The following is a 15,572-nucleotide window of genomic DNA, read 5'->3' on the forward strand; positions in this document are numbered from 1 at the left end:
AAGACCTGCCTTTCTTCCCTATAGCAACTAGTGGTTTTGAACTGCTGACCTTGCATTTAGCAGCCCAACATGTAAGCACTAGATCACGAAGTCTCCTTTGGAGAAGGCAAACAGTCATTGAAAGACATGGACGAAAAGATTAAAGTGAATGTCAGAAGAGATTCTGAAAGTTGGTGTTGAACACAGAGTAGCTCAAGCAAATGGACCCCAAACTAAGAGATGAAAGAGCTGAATGAACCTTTTCAAAGGGCGCCATGAGAAGACCCAGTAGAATGAAAGGTGCCAGGCCTGGAGTCGGAAAGCCAAGAGTGTTTTAAATAAACACACTGGCCCTTTCTCATGCTGGAAGAACTGAGGAAAACATTCAAGCCATGGCTGCAAGCTGGAAAGACTTATGGGCCAAAAAAAAAAAAAAGAAAAAGAGCACGCTACAGGAGGCATCAAAAGAAGCAGTGAGGAGTACACAGAGTCCCTGTGCCCACAGAGTCCATCAGTGTTCAACCATGTCGGAAGGAATTAAACACATGAAGCGCATCGTTGCATGGCAAGAGTTGGCCGACATCATAGTAAGCGAAGTAAGCCAAACAAAAGGACAAGTACAACATGAGTCCGCTGAGGTAAACTTAAAAAGCACAAGGAACGTAGGGGGAAAGCCACTAAATGCATAAAGTCCGGGGCGAGACCCGGGCACTGTGGCAGGGGTCAGACCTAATGCAGGGATGTACGTGGCAGCCAGCTAAAAGGGAGGGGGGAAAAAAAGGACATGGATAGTGGGCGAACAGGGTACTAACCCATCCCGGGGTAGGGTATTGTTGGTATGTCTCCACGGGAAAGGGCGAGAGGGACCAGACCTCAACCTGGTGCACCAAGCCTGAGGGCAACATACCAGCACAAAGCAGCGAACTAACAGGTCCACAGGCCTGCCCCAATCCCAGTGACGTGGACCCGCTCCCCAGAGATTGCACTACAGAGGACAGCACTGAATTTGCAGCCCTGGAGAGTGGCAGCCAGACCACACATGCAAAGGAGGAAGGAGGGAGGCAAGGACAAAAGAGAAGCTGATACCAAAGGCTCAAGTGGAAAGAAAATGTTTTGTAAATGATGATGGCAACACAGGGAAAAATTTGCTCCATACAATTGATGTATGGATTGTTATAAAAACTGTAAGAGCCCCCTAAAATGATTTATGTAAAAATAATGATATTGAAAGAAGTCCAAGCTTCACTGAAGGCATGGGGGAAAACAAGGCTCTGTGTTTCAGTAGATGCAATGCTAGAAAGTTCACTTGCTCATGCCAAGAAATGTGGAAGACATCTCCCTGGGCAACTTTCTTTGTACTCCAAAAGAAAAGTGAAAATCATCAAAAACCATCACAAGTGGAATTTTTGCTGAAGAACATCCAAAAAAATTTACAGTAGAGCATACTGAGGGAACTGCCAGAAATTCCAATCTGATCAGAAGGAGCTATCAAGTGAGGGATATTGTGTTAGGCCAGGTTGACTAGAGAAACATCCAGAGACACTCATATATGTGTAAGAGAGCTTTATATCAAGAAGTAATTATGCATCAATAAAACATCTCAGCCCAGCCCAAGTTTGTAAGCTCAATATTAGTCCATATGTCTGATACTAGCCCATTAATTCCTCGTTGGACTTATGTAGCACATGCCATGACACGGGATGCAAGAAAATCACAGGCCAGTGGGTGAAAAGTCTGGTAGATCCAGTGGTGGAGAAAGCATTTCCAGGGCTTTGGCTGCCATCTGTGTGATTCCATCTGGTTTGTCCACAGGAAAGTGAGGCGGAAAGAGTGAGTGTCCCGCCTCCAGGGAGGAAGATCAGAAGGAAGCCCCAGAATTCTCATAAGGCCACGCCCACAAGGAGGCATCAATCAGGCTGTGACCTGATTGACAGGTTAGACTCCACTCCTATAACCTATTGATCAACTTGACATGAAATTATGTAACTACAACAGATACCATTGTTGATATCCCTTGGCTGAAAGATGTTAAATTGTTTTTTATTGACTCTGCCAAGGGATTGGACTGTGAGGATCATAACAAAGTATAGATAACACTGTGAGGATGGAGATTCCAAAACACTTCATTGTGCTCATGTAGAACTGATACGTAGTTCAAGGTCCAGTCATTGTAGCAGGGTGAGGGGACAGTGCGTGGTGTGAGATCAGGAATGGTGTGTGTCGGCATGCTGACTCAATGACCTGAGAAGCTAGACTGCCTGAGGAAGATTGAGTACGACCCGTTGGCCTTGGACTATGCATGCGGAGGGCACAACCTCCCTGGCCGAAGTCCAGGAGGACTCGAAGGGGTTGCTGATAAAGATAAAAACACCACAGACGTCAAAATGTGGGTTACACTTCAACAAAAAGGAAACAGACATCCGCACAACGGAACCAAGAAGCCACATCTGTCAAGGGAGGAGGGACTGGAGTCGTCAAGAACTTCTTCCCTTGGCTTCACAACCAGTGCCCGAGGTAGTTTCAGTGAAGACATCAAAGGATGGATTGGATCGGGCAACCCAGCTGTGAAAGGCCTCCCTTGGGAAGTGTTCAGTAGCAAAGAGATCCCTTTCAGGGCTAAGGTGGGCCTGACCTAAGCTGTAATTTTAAAACTAGCGTATGCATCTGAAAGCTGGAAAATGAATAATGAAGACCACAGAAAGATTGACGCATTTAAATTATGGTGCTGGTAGAATATGCCATGGACTGCCAGAAGAACTAGCCAGTTTTTCTTGGAAGAACTGTAGCCAGAATGCTCCTTACTGTCGAGGATGGTGAGACGTTGTCTCATGGAATTTGAGTAGGTTATCTGGAGAAGGACAAAGCTGATTAAACTGCGGGTCGGTCCGCAGAGGGAGAGGCTCGACAATCTGATTGACACTGGCTGGGCAGTGGGCTCTCACTTAGGTCCCATCGTGAGGATGGTGCAAGATGGCACAGTGTTTCACTCTGCTGTACATAGGATTTCTGCTAGTCAGAACCCGCGGGCCCACTTGACAGTACCCAACAACACCACCAAGAGCCACCATCACCAGACCGACAGGGAAAACAGCGTATAGTGTAGTGGTTAAACACTCGACTGCAAGCAGAAAGGTTTGAACTTACTAGCCATCCTGCAGGAACTACTTCCCTAGAATTTATTTGTATCCTTGGGAACCCGATGGGACAGTTCTGTTTTGTCCCACAGGGTCACTGTGAGTCAGAATGACTAGAAGTGTTCATTTGAAAACCTCATACAATAGTGGTTGTCGTCAGAAGATACTCTGTATTTATTGAAAGAAAAATTGGATAGGGACAAAAGCCCAACTCATCAGCTGTCTCTTGTGACATTTACATGGAAACACGGTCAGGATGAGAAGTGAAATAGCAAGGAGTGAAATATTGCAATATCATGTGGTACAGAGAACGGATCCAAGGACAGTATTTCTCTCATGACACTTCCCGTTGGAGTCGTTCTCAGGAACATTCTTCGTGTGGCCACTGAAGGTCGAACATCCGAAGGGTCAAAATGGTGGAGAAAGGTCTTGGAGCATCAGGTTGATAAAACCCTCCGTTTTGTCAGCATTGGGAGCCTTCTGTATTTGTTTAAAACGTCAAGTCCTTTTAACTGTGATGTATTTTACCCTGTGCTGCAATAATATATTTTTAGAGGAAGGCCTAGAAAGACAAATGGACAAATACAGGCACTTTGATTTGTTGAAGTCATGGGATTATAAATACATTTTAATTGCAATTGCATTAATGCTACTGGAATGCAATAAAACCTCTTTTACTTCAAGGTTACATTAATTTTACTATTAAATACCGATGTAGCTATATCACAAAGCCTGCAATAAAATCTCTATCATCTTTAATTGACACACACCCTCCCATCGTTGGTGGTCAAGGCAGATCACTCAATAGAGAAGGTCAGCGTGGGTGTACTTGTGCGTATTTAGTGCTCTGAGCAGTTTTATGTTTTCACCGCATCCTTGCGGTGAAACCCAAGTTTACACTTACAGCCTCAGAAACCCTGCAGATGGTGGGGAGGCCTCTCCGTGTTATAATCGCCTTGATGACAGTGGGTTTGGCATTCAATGGACAAGTAGGCCTGTGCCGACCTTGCCGACTGGCTACCCCATTCCTGCTGGGGATGGTCAATGTGACAAGAGGCTTCGTAACAGCAAGGAATTAGTAAACCTGAATGATGGTGGGACAAGAGGAAAGTAAAAGGAAATAGAGGAAAGAACTAGGAGGCAAAGGACGTTTATAGAGGTCTAAATACAGGCATGTACATATGTAAATATATTTATATATATCGATGGGAAATTAGATCTATGTACTTATATCTATATGTTAAGAATTAAGGTAGCAGATGGACCTTGGGCCTCGACTCAAGTACTCCCTCAACATAAGAACACTTTGTTCTACTAATCCAGCATTCTGTGCTGCTTACCTTCTCGACATGATTGTTGAAGACAAAGGGGGTGCATAAGCAAATGTGGTGAAGAAAGCTGATGGTGCCCAGCTATCAAAAGAGATATAGTGTCTGGGGTCTTAAAAGCTTGAAGGTAAACAAATGGCCATCTAGCTGAGAAGCAACAAAGCCTACATAGAAGAAGCACACCAGCCTGTGTGAACACGAAATGTCCAAAGGATCAGGTGTCAAGCATCAAAGAACAAAAAAAATCATATCATTGTGAATGAGGGGGAGTGTGGAGTGGAGACCCAAAGCCCATCTGTAGGCACTGGACATCCCCTTACCCAAGGGTCTTGGGGAGGAGACGAGCCAGTCAGGGTGCAGTACAGCACCTATGAAACAGTAACTTCCCTCTAGTTCTTTAATGCTCCCTCCCCACTATCATGACCTCAATTCTACCTTACAAAACAGATCAGGCCAGAGCATGCACACTGCTACAGATAAGAGCCCAAAACACAGGTAATCCAGGATAGATAAACCCCTTAGGGCCAACAAAGATACCAGGATGATAAGGGAAAGGTGTGGGGAGAAAGGGGGACTCCATCACAAGGATCAACATATAACTTCCTCCCAAGGGCCTAAACAACAGAAAAAGTGAATGAAGGGTGACAGCGGACGATTTAAGATATGAAAATAATAATCTATAACTTATCAAGGGTTCGTGAGGGAGGGAGGGGGGTGGGAAAGGGAAAATAAGAAGCTGATATCAAGGGCTCAAGTAGAAAATGCTTTTTGAGAATGGTGATGGCAACATATGTACAAAGGTGCTTGACATAATGGATGAATGTATGGATTGTGATAAGAGATGTACAAGCCCCGAATGAAAGTATTTAATGAAAAAGAAAAGGCGTTGACAGAAAGTGGAATGGACTCAACAGTAGGGGGATTCTGCTAAATGTAGCAGACTGTGGAGCCTTCCATATGTGGAGCCTTGCATATCAAGAAATCATCCCAGCCCAGTCCGTAAGTCTGATACTAGTCCATAAGTCCCTCTTCTGACTCACAAAGCCACGTGCAATGATGCAGAATGCAGGGAGATCACAGGCTGGTGGGTGCAAAGTCCCACGAATCTAATGGCAGTGGAGGCATCTCCAGGGTCCTGGCAGTAACCAAGGTCAGCCAGCAGCAAGGTGAAGGCTGAGAGAGAGGGGCGGTTCCCAGGGCCCTCCTTAGGAGAAGGCCACGCCCACAAGGAGGCACCATCAGGCTGTGACCTGATTGGCAGGTTGAATGCCACCCTACACTTTCATCTGTCTTCCAGATGGCATGAAATCATGTAGCTACCACAAATATCTCCCACCCAAATTTTGAGAACATCCCAAGAGTAGATTTGCTGCAATGAACACTAATGACAGAGGATGTGTTAAGCTGCAGGAAGACATCAAGAGCATCATTCATGTAGAAAAAAGGTATTGAAAAGATAGAAGAGAGAAGAGGTCAAAGTGAATGTCAGGAGAGATGCTGAAACTTGCTCTCAGTCTTAGAGGAGCCAAGGCAAATGGAAAAAAGTAATGAAGTCAGAGAGCTGAATTGTAAATATCAAAGGACAGCTGAAGAAGAGAAAATGGAATATTATAACGAAATGTACAAATTCCTCGAGTTAGAAAACCAAAAGGGAAGAACTTGATCAGCATATCTTACACTGAAAGAACTTAAGAAAAGAATTGAAGCCTGGAGTTACAATATTGAAAGATTCTATGGGCAAAATATTGAATGATGCAGGAACCATCAAAAGCAGGTGGAAAGGATATATAGAGTCACTGTACCCAAAAAGAATTGGTCAGCATTCAACTATTCCAAGAGGCAGCATATGATCAAGAACCAGTGGTGCCGAAGGAAGAAGTTCAAGCTGCACTGAAATCATTTGCACAAAACAGGCCTCCAGGAAGTGATGGAACACCAAGTGAAGTGTTTCTCCAACGCAGCACTGGGAATACTGGTCTATGCCACGAAGCAGACTTTAGCGGCCTGAGAAGCAAGAGTGTTAATTTGAGAACCAAGGTTAGCCTGATCCAAGCCATGGCGTTTTCGATCGATCTCATGTGCATATGAAAGTTAGTCATTGAATAAGGGAGACTGAAGGAAAAGCACACATTTGGGTTATGATGTTGGTAAAGGATATTGAACAAACCTGACTTAGAAAAAGTATAGCCAGAATAGACCTTAGAGGCAAGGCTGCCCTTGCGTGTTTACCAGCCTTGCCTCACATACTGTGGACATGCTATCAGGAGTGAGCAATCCCCCAAACGATGGATGGACCGACACAGTGGCTACAGCAGTGGGCTCAGACATAAGAACAAGTGGGGGAGAATGCAAGCCCGGATCTTGTTTGGTTCTGTCCAGCAGAGGCTTCACACAGGGCTGCTCTAAGTTGGAGCTGACCTGATGGCACCTAACAACAACAACAACAACAATGACAAGCCAAGTAAAGGAGCCCTATAGCTCAGTGCCTTACTGGTTTGGCTGCTAATTGAAAAGTCAACAGTCCAAGGCCACCAGGTGCCCCACTGGAGAAAGAGTGGCAGTCTGATGTATGCAATTAGAGTTCTGGATCATCTCTGGGGTCAATTCTGCTCCATCCTGTGTGTGGGTGCTGTGAATCCAAAGGGATTGGTTGGCTGCAGGGTTATGCTGCAGGAGAAAGAAGGGTCCAGAGAGCTCCCTGAGGTGCTGCTCTGAGTAGCAGCATTGCCATGTTGTTAGACTTGATGGTTTCAAAGACGGAACAAATGGAGAGGGCGTGCTGGGAAGGAGTCAGGAGTTCCGCCCCACTGACCTCCTCGGCTTCTTACATGAACATGTGTTTAGGACTCACCCGCAGACCTTGTTAGCATGCACATTTGTCAGTGGGGCTGGGGTGGGAGTGGACAGTCCGTGTTTCTAACAAGCCCCGGAGGAGGCTGGTGCAGTCAGGAAACGTGCTTCAGACCCTGCTGTTCGCACTCCTGACAGGGATGTGGCCTCAGGGCACTGGGAGAGAGGCAGGCAACCGTCAGCCTAAGTCATGTTAGGCAGCAGAGATCCACACTTCGTATTCCGGCTTGTACTGTGTCGTTTTCTGACAGCTAGGTGTCTGAGCACAATTTTGAGGTGTGCTAGGAGCTGAGTTGTGTTCCTGCAAATATGTGTCAAGTTCACTGATGTCATCATCCTATTGTATTGATGTCATCTTCCTGTTGGATTGATGTCATCATCCTGTTGTAAATTCTAACCTCTATAATATTAATGAAGCAGGATTTGTGGCAATTATCTTAATAAGGGAGGATGCAGTCTGCTGGGTAAGGGTGCATTTTGAGCCAGTCTTGAAAATTGGTAAAAGAGGGATCTCCTACCACCGAGAAGACGGGTGAAACTCATCCTTTGGCTCCAGGGTTCCTGTGCTGGGACCCTCCTGGAACTGGAAGACGCAGTGAGGGAATGAGCTGCCCTTGGAGCTGGTGCCTCCATTCAGACCTGTCGACTCCCCGATAGTCAGAGAATCGATGTATGCCTGTTGAACTCCTTCCCCTGTGGTACTTCTGTTAGGGCAGCACAAGAGAACCCAGCCTAATGCAGCCTTCCAGTCAGGGATTCTGTCTAAGTCACTGGACACAGCAGGGCTGGATTTTGTGTCCCAGAACCTGAGTTGGTCAATACATGCCTGCTGCTGTGAATGACTGATCTGGGCGGCAGGGCTGCTTGATCTGAGATAAGCTAGAAGCTGTGAGAACACTGTCGCTGTATAACCCAGCTTTTCTGTCCGTGCTGACCCTTGCTGTCAGGGTCCAGCGCCGGGAGCTTCAAGTTTCTACCCAGGTGGCATTTGTCTTTGGTGTTTCCCTCCTCTTGCTGCTCCCTCTCCTTCCCTTGGGGGCCCAGTGCCCACTTGATGGCCCTGGAGCTTGGTGCCCATGCCCATTTCCTTCTCATACACCTCCCTCCCGGGGTTGTTCCACGTTCTAGACCTGCCCTTCTTCGTCAGAACCCATTTCTCCCAACCACGCTGGGCCCGGGCAATTGTCAGGAGAGGTGTTAGATTCATGATTGAGTAGAGGCTTGATGAGGCAAGTGTTCAAATTCGAGCTGGCAGCAGACGCACTTGGAGCACTTGTCCAAAGATCACTGGGCCCCAATCCCTGGAGTTTCTGACTGCGAGTGCCAGGCATGAATGGACCCATGGACTTTGCATTTTTAGCAGGCCCCCAAGTTATGCTGATGTTGTTGGTGTCGGGACTTGCCTGTGAGGATCCTGGGTCCCTCCCCGTCGGCCACTCACAGCTGACTCACGTTTCCTAGAAATTAGACGAGAGACAGGCAAATGTGACCCACTACCTTTAGGGAAGAACTCTTTGTTAAAGCAACTAGAGCCTCATAGGTGTGTGTGTGTGTGTGTGTGTGTGTGTTTGTGTGTGTGTGTAGGGGGGGGGCATCCAAGGACGGCAGGGTAGGAGGCACAAGCAAAGCCCTGAGGACCCCCAGGATGGACTGGCGCAAAGATGGCCTGGGTCGACAGCAGAGGCTTTCCCAGGCCTGGTGACCTTCCTGGTTCATGATCACAGCCAACACCTTAGCACTGTCCCAGCTCATAGACATACCCAGGAAGTCAGTTCCCAACCAACCACACCCATCACGGGCCTCTTGCAAGCCACGCTGGCTGTTGCACTCCATGCCACGCAGAGACCTGGTCAGGATGGCGACCTTTCTTTCTCTTACCTGCCCTGCAGCAACCCGTTGATGTTTGTACCTTTCCCATGGAAAAGTGGCAGCTCACCGAAGCTGGTTTTCATTCATTCATTTAGAACACACACACAGAGGGGCCCAAGGAGGTTAGGGGTCAGGTAGAGTGGGGACCTCTCTGGGCTGACTAGCCCACCACAGGGTCAACCTGGCCCCTTACGCTGGGGCTCAGGCCAGCATGACTGGAATGGACACAGCTAAGGCCCCTCCCAAGCTTGCCCTCTCCTTTCTGATTGGACCGTTAGGCTGGAAGGGGCAACCCACTTCTTGGCCTGGGGACTGGGTGGTGAGGAGCAGGCTAGGGGTGGCAGGGGCAGCAGCTAAGAAGCAAAAAAAAGTAGAAGACAGAAGAGGGCTAGCGGTGGAGGACAGCGGCTGGGCAGGAGGAGCATGCGCCTTGGGGAAGGGAGCCAAGTGAAGGGGCCTCAGAGATAATCCACACGGCAGGTGATTTGTAACAGTGAAGTGCTTGACGGATGATGAGCCAAAAGGTTGGTGGTTCAGTCCTGCTCAGTGGCTCCCTCAGAAGATGAACCTCATGACCTGAATTGGAAAGGCCCCAGGCTTGAAAGCCTCGTGGAGTCAGTCCCTGCACACTAGGCAGGGGGCGGGGGTGGGGTGGGGCATTAGGGGTCTGAATCTGCTCTGAGAGAGTGGTTTTATTGTTGTGCACGGGTTGCATCACTCCTCGTGTCTGGGGACATTGCCCTTCCTTCCTGCTAGATACCCCCTAGAGTTGGGAGTCCGAGAGAGCAGTAGACATGGCTGAGAAGATCTCTTCTACATGGACTTTGGGATGTGCTGCCCAGCTGGGCAGAGGGGCTGGAAGTGAATATTGTAGGTGCCAAGACCAAGCGGCCAACGCCTGTGTATGTGTGCGACTGATTCTTGCTTAACCGCATGGACTCTCCTCAGGCGGCACTCATAAAGTTCATAGAGCTAGTCTGCGACCTCTGAATTACACTTTTAGTTATGTATTTGTTCTTCCTCTCCCCTCCCCCCCCACCATCGACCTCTATTTCTTTCTTTTAAAAAATCATTTTATTGGGGGCTCGTACAACTCTTATCACAATCCACACGTCCATCCATTGTATCAAGCACATTTGTACATTTGTTGCCATCGTCATTCTCAAAATATTTGCTTTCTACTTGAGCCCCTTAGATCAGTTCATTTTTTACTCTCTCTCCCTGGTCCCCACTCCCTCATGAACCCTTGATAATTTATAAATTATTATTATTTTGTCATGTCTTACACCATCTGATGTCTCCCCTCACCCACTCTTCTGTTGTCTGCCCCCCAGGGAGGAGGTTATATGCAGATCCTTGTAATTGGTTCCCCCTTTCTACCCCACCTTCCCTCCACCCTCCCATTATCGCTGTTCTCACCACTGGTCCTGAAGGGATCATCCATCCTAGATTCCCTGTATTTCCAGTTCCTATCTGTACCAGAGTACATCCTCCAGTTTAGCTGAATTTGTAAGGTAGAACTGGGATCATGATAGAGGCAGGGCATGGGGGGTGGGGAGGAAGCATTCAGGAACTAGAGGAAAGTTGTATTTCATCGCTGCTACCCTGACTGGCTTGTTTCCTCCCCAGGACACTTCCGTAAGGGAATGTCCAGTTGCCTACAGATGGGCTTTGGGTCCCCTATCTGCACTCCCCCTCATTCACAATGATATGCTATTTTTGCTCTTTGATGCCTGATACCTGAGCTATTTCTTTGGGCATGGACAATCTTTTCCTTGATGTTTTCGTTTTCGGACGGTGGTCTCTTACAGCCTTTGTCCTCCTGTGACTGCTGCCTTCACTCAGCCCACCAACTTCCAAATCGACATCTCCGGGAACTTTTTGAAGCTCCCTCCTACATGTTTTAAGATGTTGAGTGACCTTACGCATGAACAACGGAGGCAGAGTCTGGGCCTGTGAGGGCTCGCTGGGAAACCACCGAGGTCACCCCTGCATTAAATGTGCCAGGGGGTTGACTGAAGGGAGGAGGTGGCAGCTTGCAGTGACAAACACAAATGATGCTCTTACTACCCAGCAAGTAAAAGCTATTCTTTGTCTCATGGCAGCATGTGTTCTATCACACTCTAGACCAACTTCTCTGCGACTGATTCAGCCAGAGTTCCTCTGTTTCCTTCTTCAATGTCAATTCAAGGTGAAGACATGCCTACAACTTCAGAGCCCAAATTAAAGTTGCTGTGTAGTATTCAGTGAGGAAATCAACACCTCCCAGAGCTGAGAATGGGCTCCCAGCTCTGCTTTTCATTTTTTCCCCGGTATGGAAATCTTAGAGACGTTGTTCTGTCTGAAAGGAAGGCATTTATGCCCACTCTGGGATTGGAAATCCGGTTCTATGTAACAACCAGCTGCAGATGGTATCGAATGCTGCAGTTTAATTTTCCCTTTCCTCTCAGCAAGTAAACTCCGCGTGCAGCGGTTCTCAACCTGTGGGTCCAGACCCCTTTGAGGTCAAACGACCCATTCACAGGGGTTGCCCGATTCATAACAGTAGCAAAATTACAGTGATGAAGTAGCAACAAAACTAATTTTATGGTTGGGGGTCACCACCACATGAGGAGCTGTATTAAGGACTGTGGCATCAGGAAGGTGGAGAACTGCTGTTCTAGAGGAAGGCACTGGACGTGACCGCTGCTCTCGAGGAAGGCACTGGACGTGACCGCTGCTCTCGAGGAAGGCACTGGACGTGACCGCTGCTCTCGAGGAAGGCACTGGACGTGACCGCTGCTCTCGAGGAAGGCACTGGACATGACCGCTGCTCTAGAGGAAGGCACTGGACGTGACCGCTGCTCTCGAGGAAGGCACTGGACGTGACCGCTGCTCTAGAGGAAGGCACTGGACGTGACCGCTGCTCTAGAGGAAGGCACTGGACGTGACCGCTGCTCTAGAGGAAGGCACTGGACGTGACCGCTGCTCTAGAGGAAGGCACTGGACATGTGACTGTAAAGGCAGGACGCAGCTGAAGGCATTCCATTTTTAAAAGTTGACAGCATCATGATGGCATTGAGGCTGCGTGGGCTCGGGAGGGAGAGTGGAGGAAGCTGTGTCCTGGTTCTGGCTTGGCACTTCACTTTGAGCATCGCCTCTAGAATGCCCGTGTGATGAGGATCTCGCTGACTAAGCTAGTATGCTACACCAAGCCCCCAAAGAGGATGTGTTGACTTGTGAGGGAAAGAAATCACACTCATCAGCTGGTGCAATAATCCTTTACATAGTGGGTGGTCCATACTCGTGGGCCCAGAATGAGTATGTTGGAGTGAATGCAATTGCACATCTTTCCTGGCTGCCAGAGATGACCTCTCTTGTCCATTCGAAAAGCAGTACCTGGGGGTGGGCATTTCAGAGCTACCTGGGTGCTGGGAAGATGGTGCTTTGGTGTTTGGAAACAGAACATCTCTGAAATTCCCTGGCTGGAAAGATCTCTCTAAGTGGGAAGAAACTTGCCCAAGATTGATTGGAAGAAGAGCTATTTTATTCATCTGCAAACCTTAATGAGGCTGAATCAGCATGTCCATCCTTTGCAGAATCACCTTCCAACCTGGCGACTCTGCAATGTGGAACAGGAGAGACACAATCATGAGTGATGGGTCTTAGCTGCGTTGCAAGAAAGGTTAACAAAGAAAACCCCACCACTGATGGCTCACTTTGACCTCTGAAGATGCTGTGCTTCCACCTGCATTGACACCACAGTGCAAACGACAGCTGGAGAGACAGAGGTGCTCCTGGAGACCTCCCCCAGCTACCGGGGGAAAATACAAATATAGCCAGCTGCTCCTGCTCCGTCGTTATGCGTTGGCATCCACTCAATGGCAGTGGGTGGCCTTTTGGCTTTGATTCTTAAGTTATCTACAACGTCCCCCAATGGAAAGAAGCTGGATTTTATCACTCGCTCCAACCCCCCAATCTTCTGTGAGACTGGGTCTGGAATACACAACACAGTAGCAATCAGGTTTCACTTGTTTTGGATGGAGGACCTACCTGGTTATTTGGCTTTGCGTCTGTCATGCAGCTTGGTGGCCTCTCCATTTTTATTTTAGAGACTAACAAAAATGTGCATGTGATGGGGATTTAAAATACAACAGAATCATGGACCACTTTCTGCCAGTAAAATAAAAAATGCAAGCCAAATGGACATTTTTAAAAAGAAAAATATGTTAGAAAAATTGATTAAATAAAAAAAGGGAAATTGTGAACAGATTTTACCCATTAGAAAACTAGAATCAATAATCGAACCCCACAAATTAAAAAGAAATCACTGAGCTCAAAGAGTTTGAAGCTAGTTTTTCACTTTGTATTCAAAGACCAGTTAATACCAGTTTGCCTTAAAATGTTCCAGAATATGCAAAAACAGGAAGTCTCCCCAGTTCACTGATGAATTTAAAAAAATGGTAAACTAAACAGGAAATTGCATAAACAAAAGTGTATAGTGAAATGTAACTCAGAAACACGCAGAACTCTCGCTCGCCCAACAAAAACATTGCCGTTACCCTCAAAGCCCAACGTTCCCCTTTCTAATTATAGCACGTTTCTATTTTCAAAACCAATCATTTCCATGGGACTTGAGAACCAACACAATAAAGACGAACTTTAACAGAGAAGCATACCAGTTTCTCAGGAGGACACGGAGACAACCCCAAATAGGTGGAGGGAGGGATCATATTCTTATATGAGAAGCTTACTCTAATCACCGTCATATCCACTAAATTAATCTGCAAATTCTATGCCAATGCAATCGAAATCGCAGAAGAGTTGTTTTTTTCATGTAGCAAGCTAATGGAAAACTACGTGGCTAAAAATGTTGAAGACAACTTGAAGAAGAGCTTAGTGGTAGGACTTTCAGGATTTATTATAGTTACAGTCATTCAGAGAGTGTGAAATTAGCTTAAGGGGGAAACCCTGATTTATAGACAAATAAGACTCAGAACCCCAGAAACAAAATCATGCATTTTAGTGATCGGGTGGCATTGCTAAATCAGATGGGGATTGATGAATGATTCAATAGGTGACCTGGAAAGTTGGATATCCATAGACAATGCATTAAAATTAGTTTTCCTACTTCACAGTAGGAGCCGTGGTTCTTTGTGGGGAACCCAAGGTCATCGATTGAGCCCGGCAGTGTCTGTGTGGAGCAGACTTAGAGACCTTCTTCTCGAAAGCCTCAAATAGCCTATGGGCGGTCCTTCTCCATCCTAGAATCACTGTGAGGCGGAGTGCACTAGACAGCAAGCAACGACTGTTTCACACTACAGACCCTAAATCATCCAGTAGACAAAAGACACAAGCCAGACTTCAAATTTGAGCTGAAAATATCAGAGTATCTAACCTCAGAGGGATTTATTTATTATCCCCCACCCCACCTCCAACAGACTTCCAAGTATAAAGACGTTCCTGATTTTACTTATTATTTTTTAAATGAAATGAAATATTATTAGTTGGTGTGTAGGTTTTTATAAAAGGAAACATTTCATCTTTAGTTTCAGAAGAATGATCTCCCCACACCCCGTTAGTTTTGTTTTTATGTTCTGTAATGTAATGTAAAGCAGCACAGAGCTTGAGGCGAAGTGGTCACAATCAGTTGCCAAATAATTTATTTATGTGGCACTTTCTTTTCAGACCTTTGCACAAATGCGTACAGAGGGTAAGAAAACTTCCATCTCACGGACATAGGAAGAAACAGAAGTGACCTCAGAAAGATTTGCCCTGAAAAAGAAAGCCATGGAGGAAGATGTGGATTAAATGGAGTACATTAAAACACAAGCTTCCATATATTACGAAAGGGAGAAGAAAAGCCGCTGATTGCGAAATTTACCAAACATACCATCACTGAATGCTTACTTATACGGGTTTGTGTGTATTCTTTTAAAAACAAGGCACTGAAGACCAGAAATTCAATAGGAGGAGGGCAAAGGATCTGAACCCCCAAGCCACAGAGGAGGAGCTCTGTGTGGACCCCGGGGTTGGACAACCCCCCACCCAAAAAAACAAAAACAAAAAACAAACCTTGTCATCAGAAAAGCTCAAAATCAAACCGAGGCCCCACTCACATGCGTCCAGGGGAGAAAAGACCCAAACCTGACATTTCTAAGTACCATCCAGGATGTGGAACGTCACGGCTGGAAATGGCCGTAGCAGCAGCAGCAGCAGCAGCAGCAGCACCTGTCTTACTCCCTGGGGGGCTATGTGCATCTCTGTCAGCACAAAGCTGACCCCCATGAAGGGAAGGTCAGACTTAGCTTCACTCTCAGGGCTTTTGGTCCATGCTCCTACCACCCCTCTGCCCCACGACACTCAATTTCTTGCTGGTTCAACAATCCACTGTTAACAGGCACACCGAACTCACAGACGACACTTAGAGTCC

This window comes from Tenrec ecaudatus, chromosome 15 (genome assembly GCF_050624435.1).
Source record: "Tenrec ecaudatus isolate mTenEca1 chromosome 15, mTenEca1.hap1, whole genome shotgun sequence".
Taxonomy (NCBI): Eukaryota; Metazoa; Chordata; class Mammalia; order Afrosoricida; family Tenrecidae; genus Tenrec; species Tenrec ecaudatus.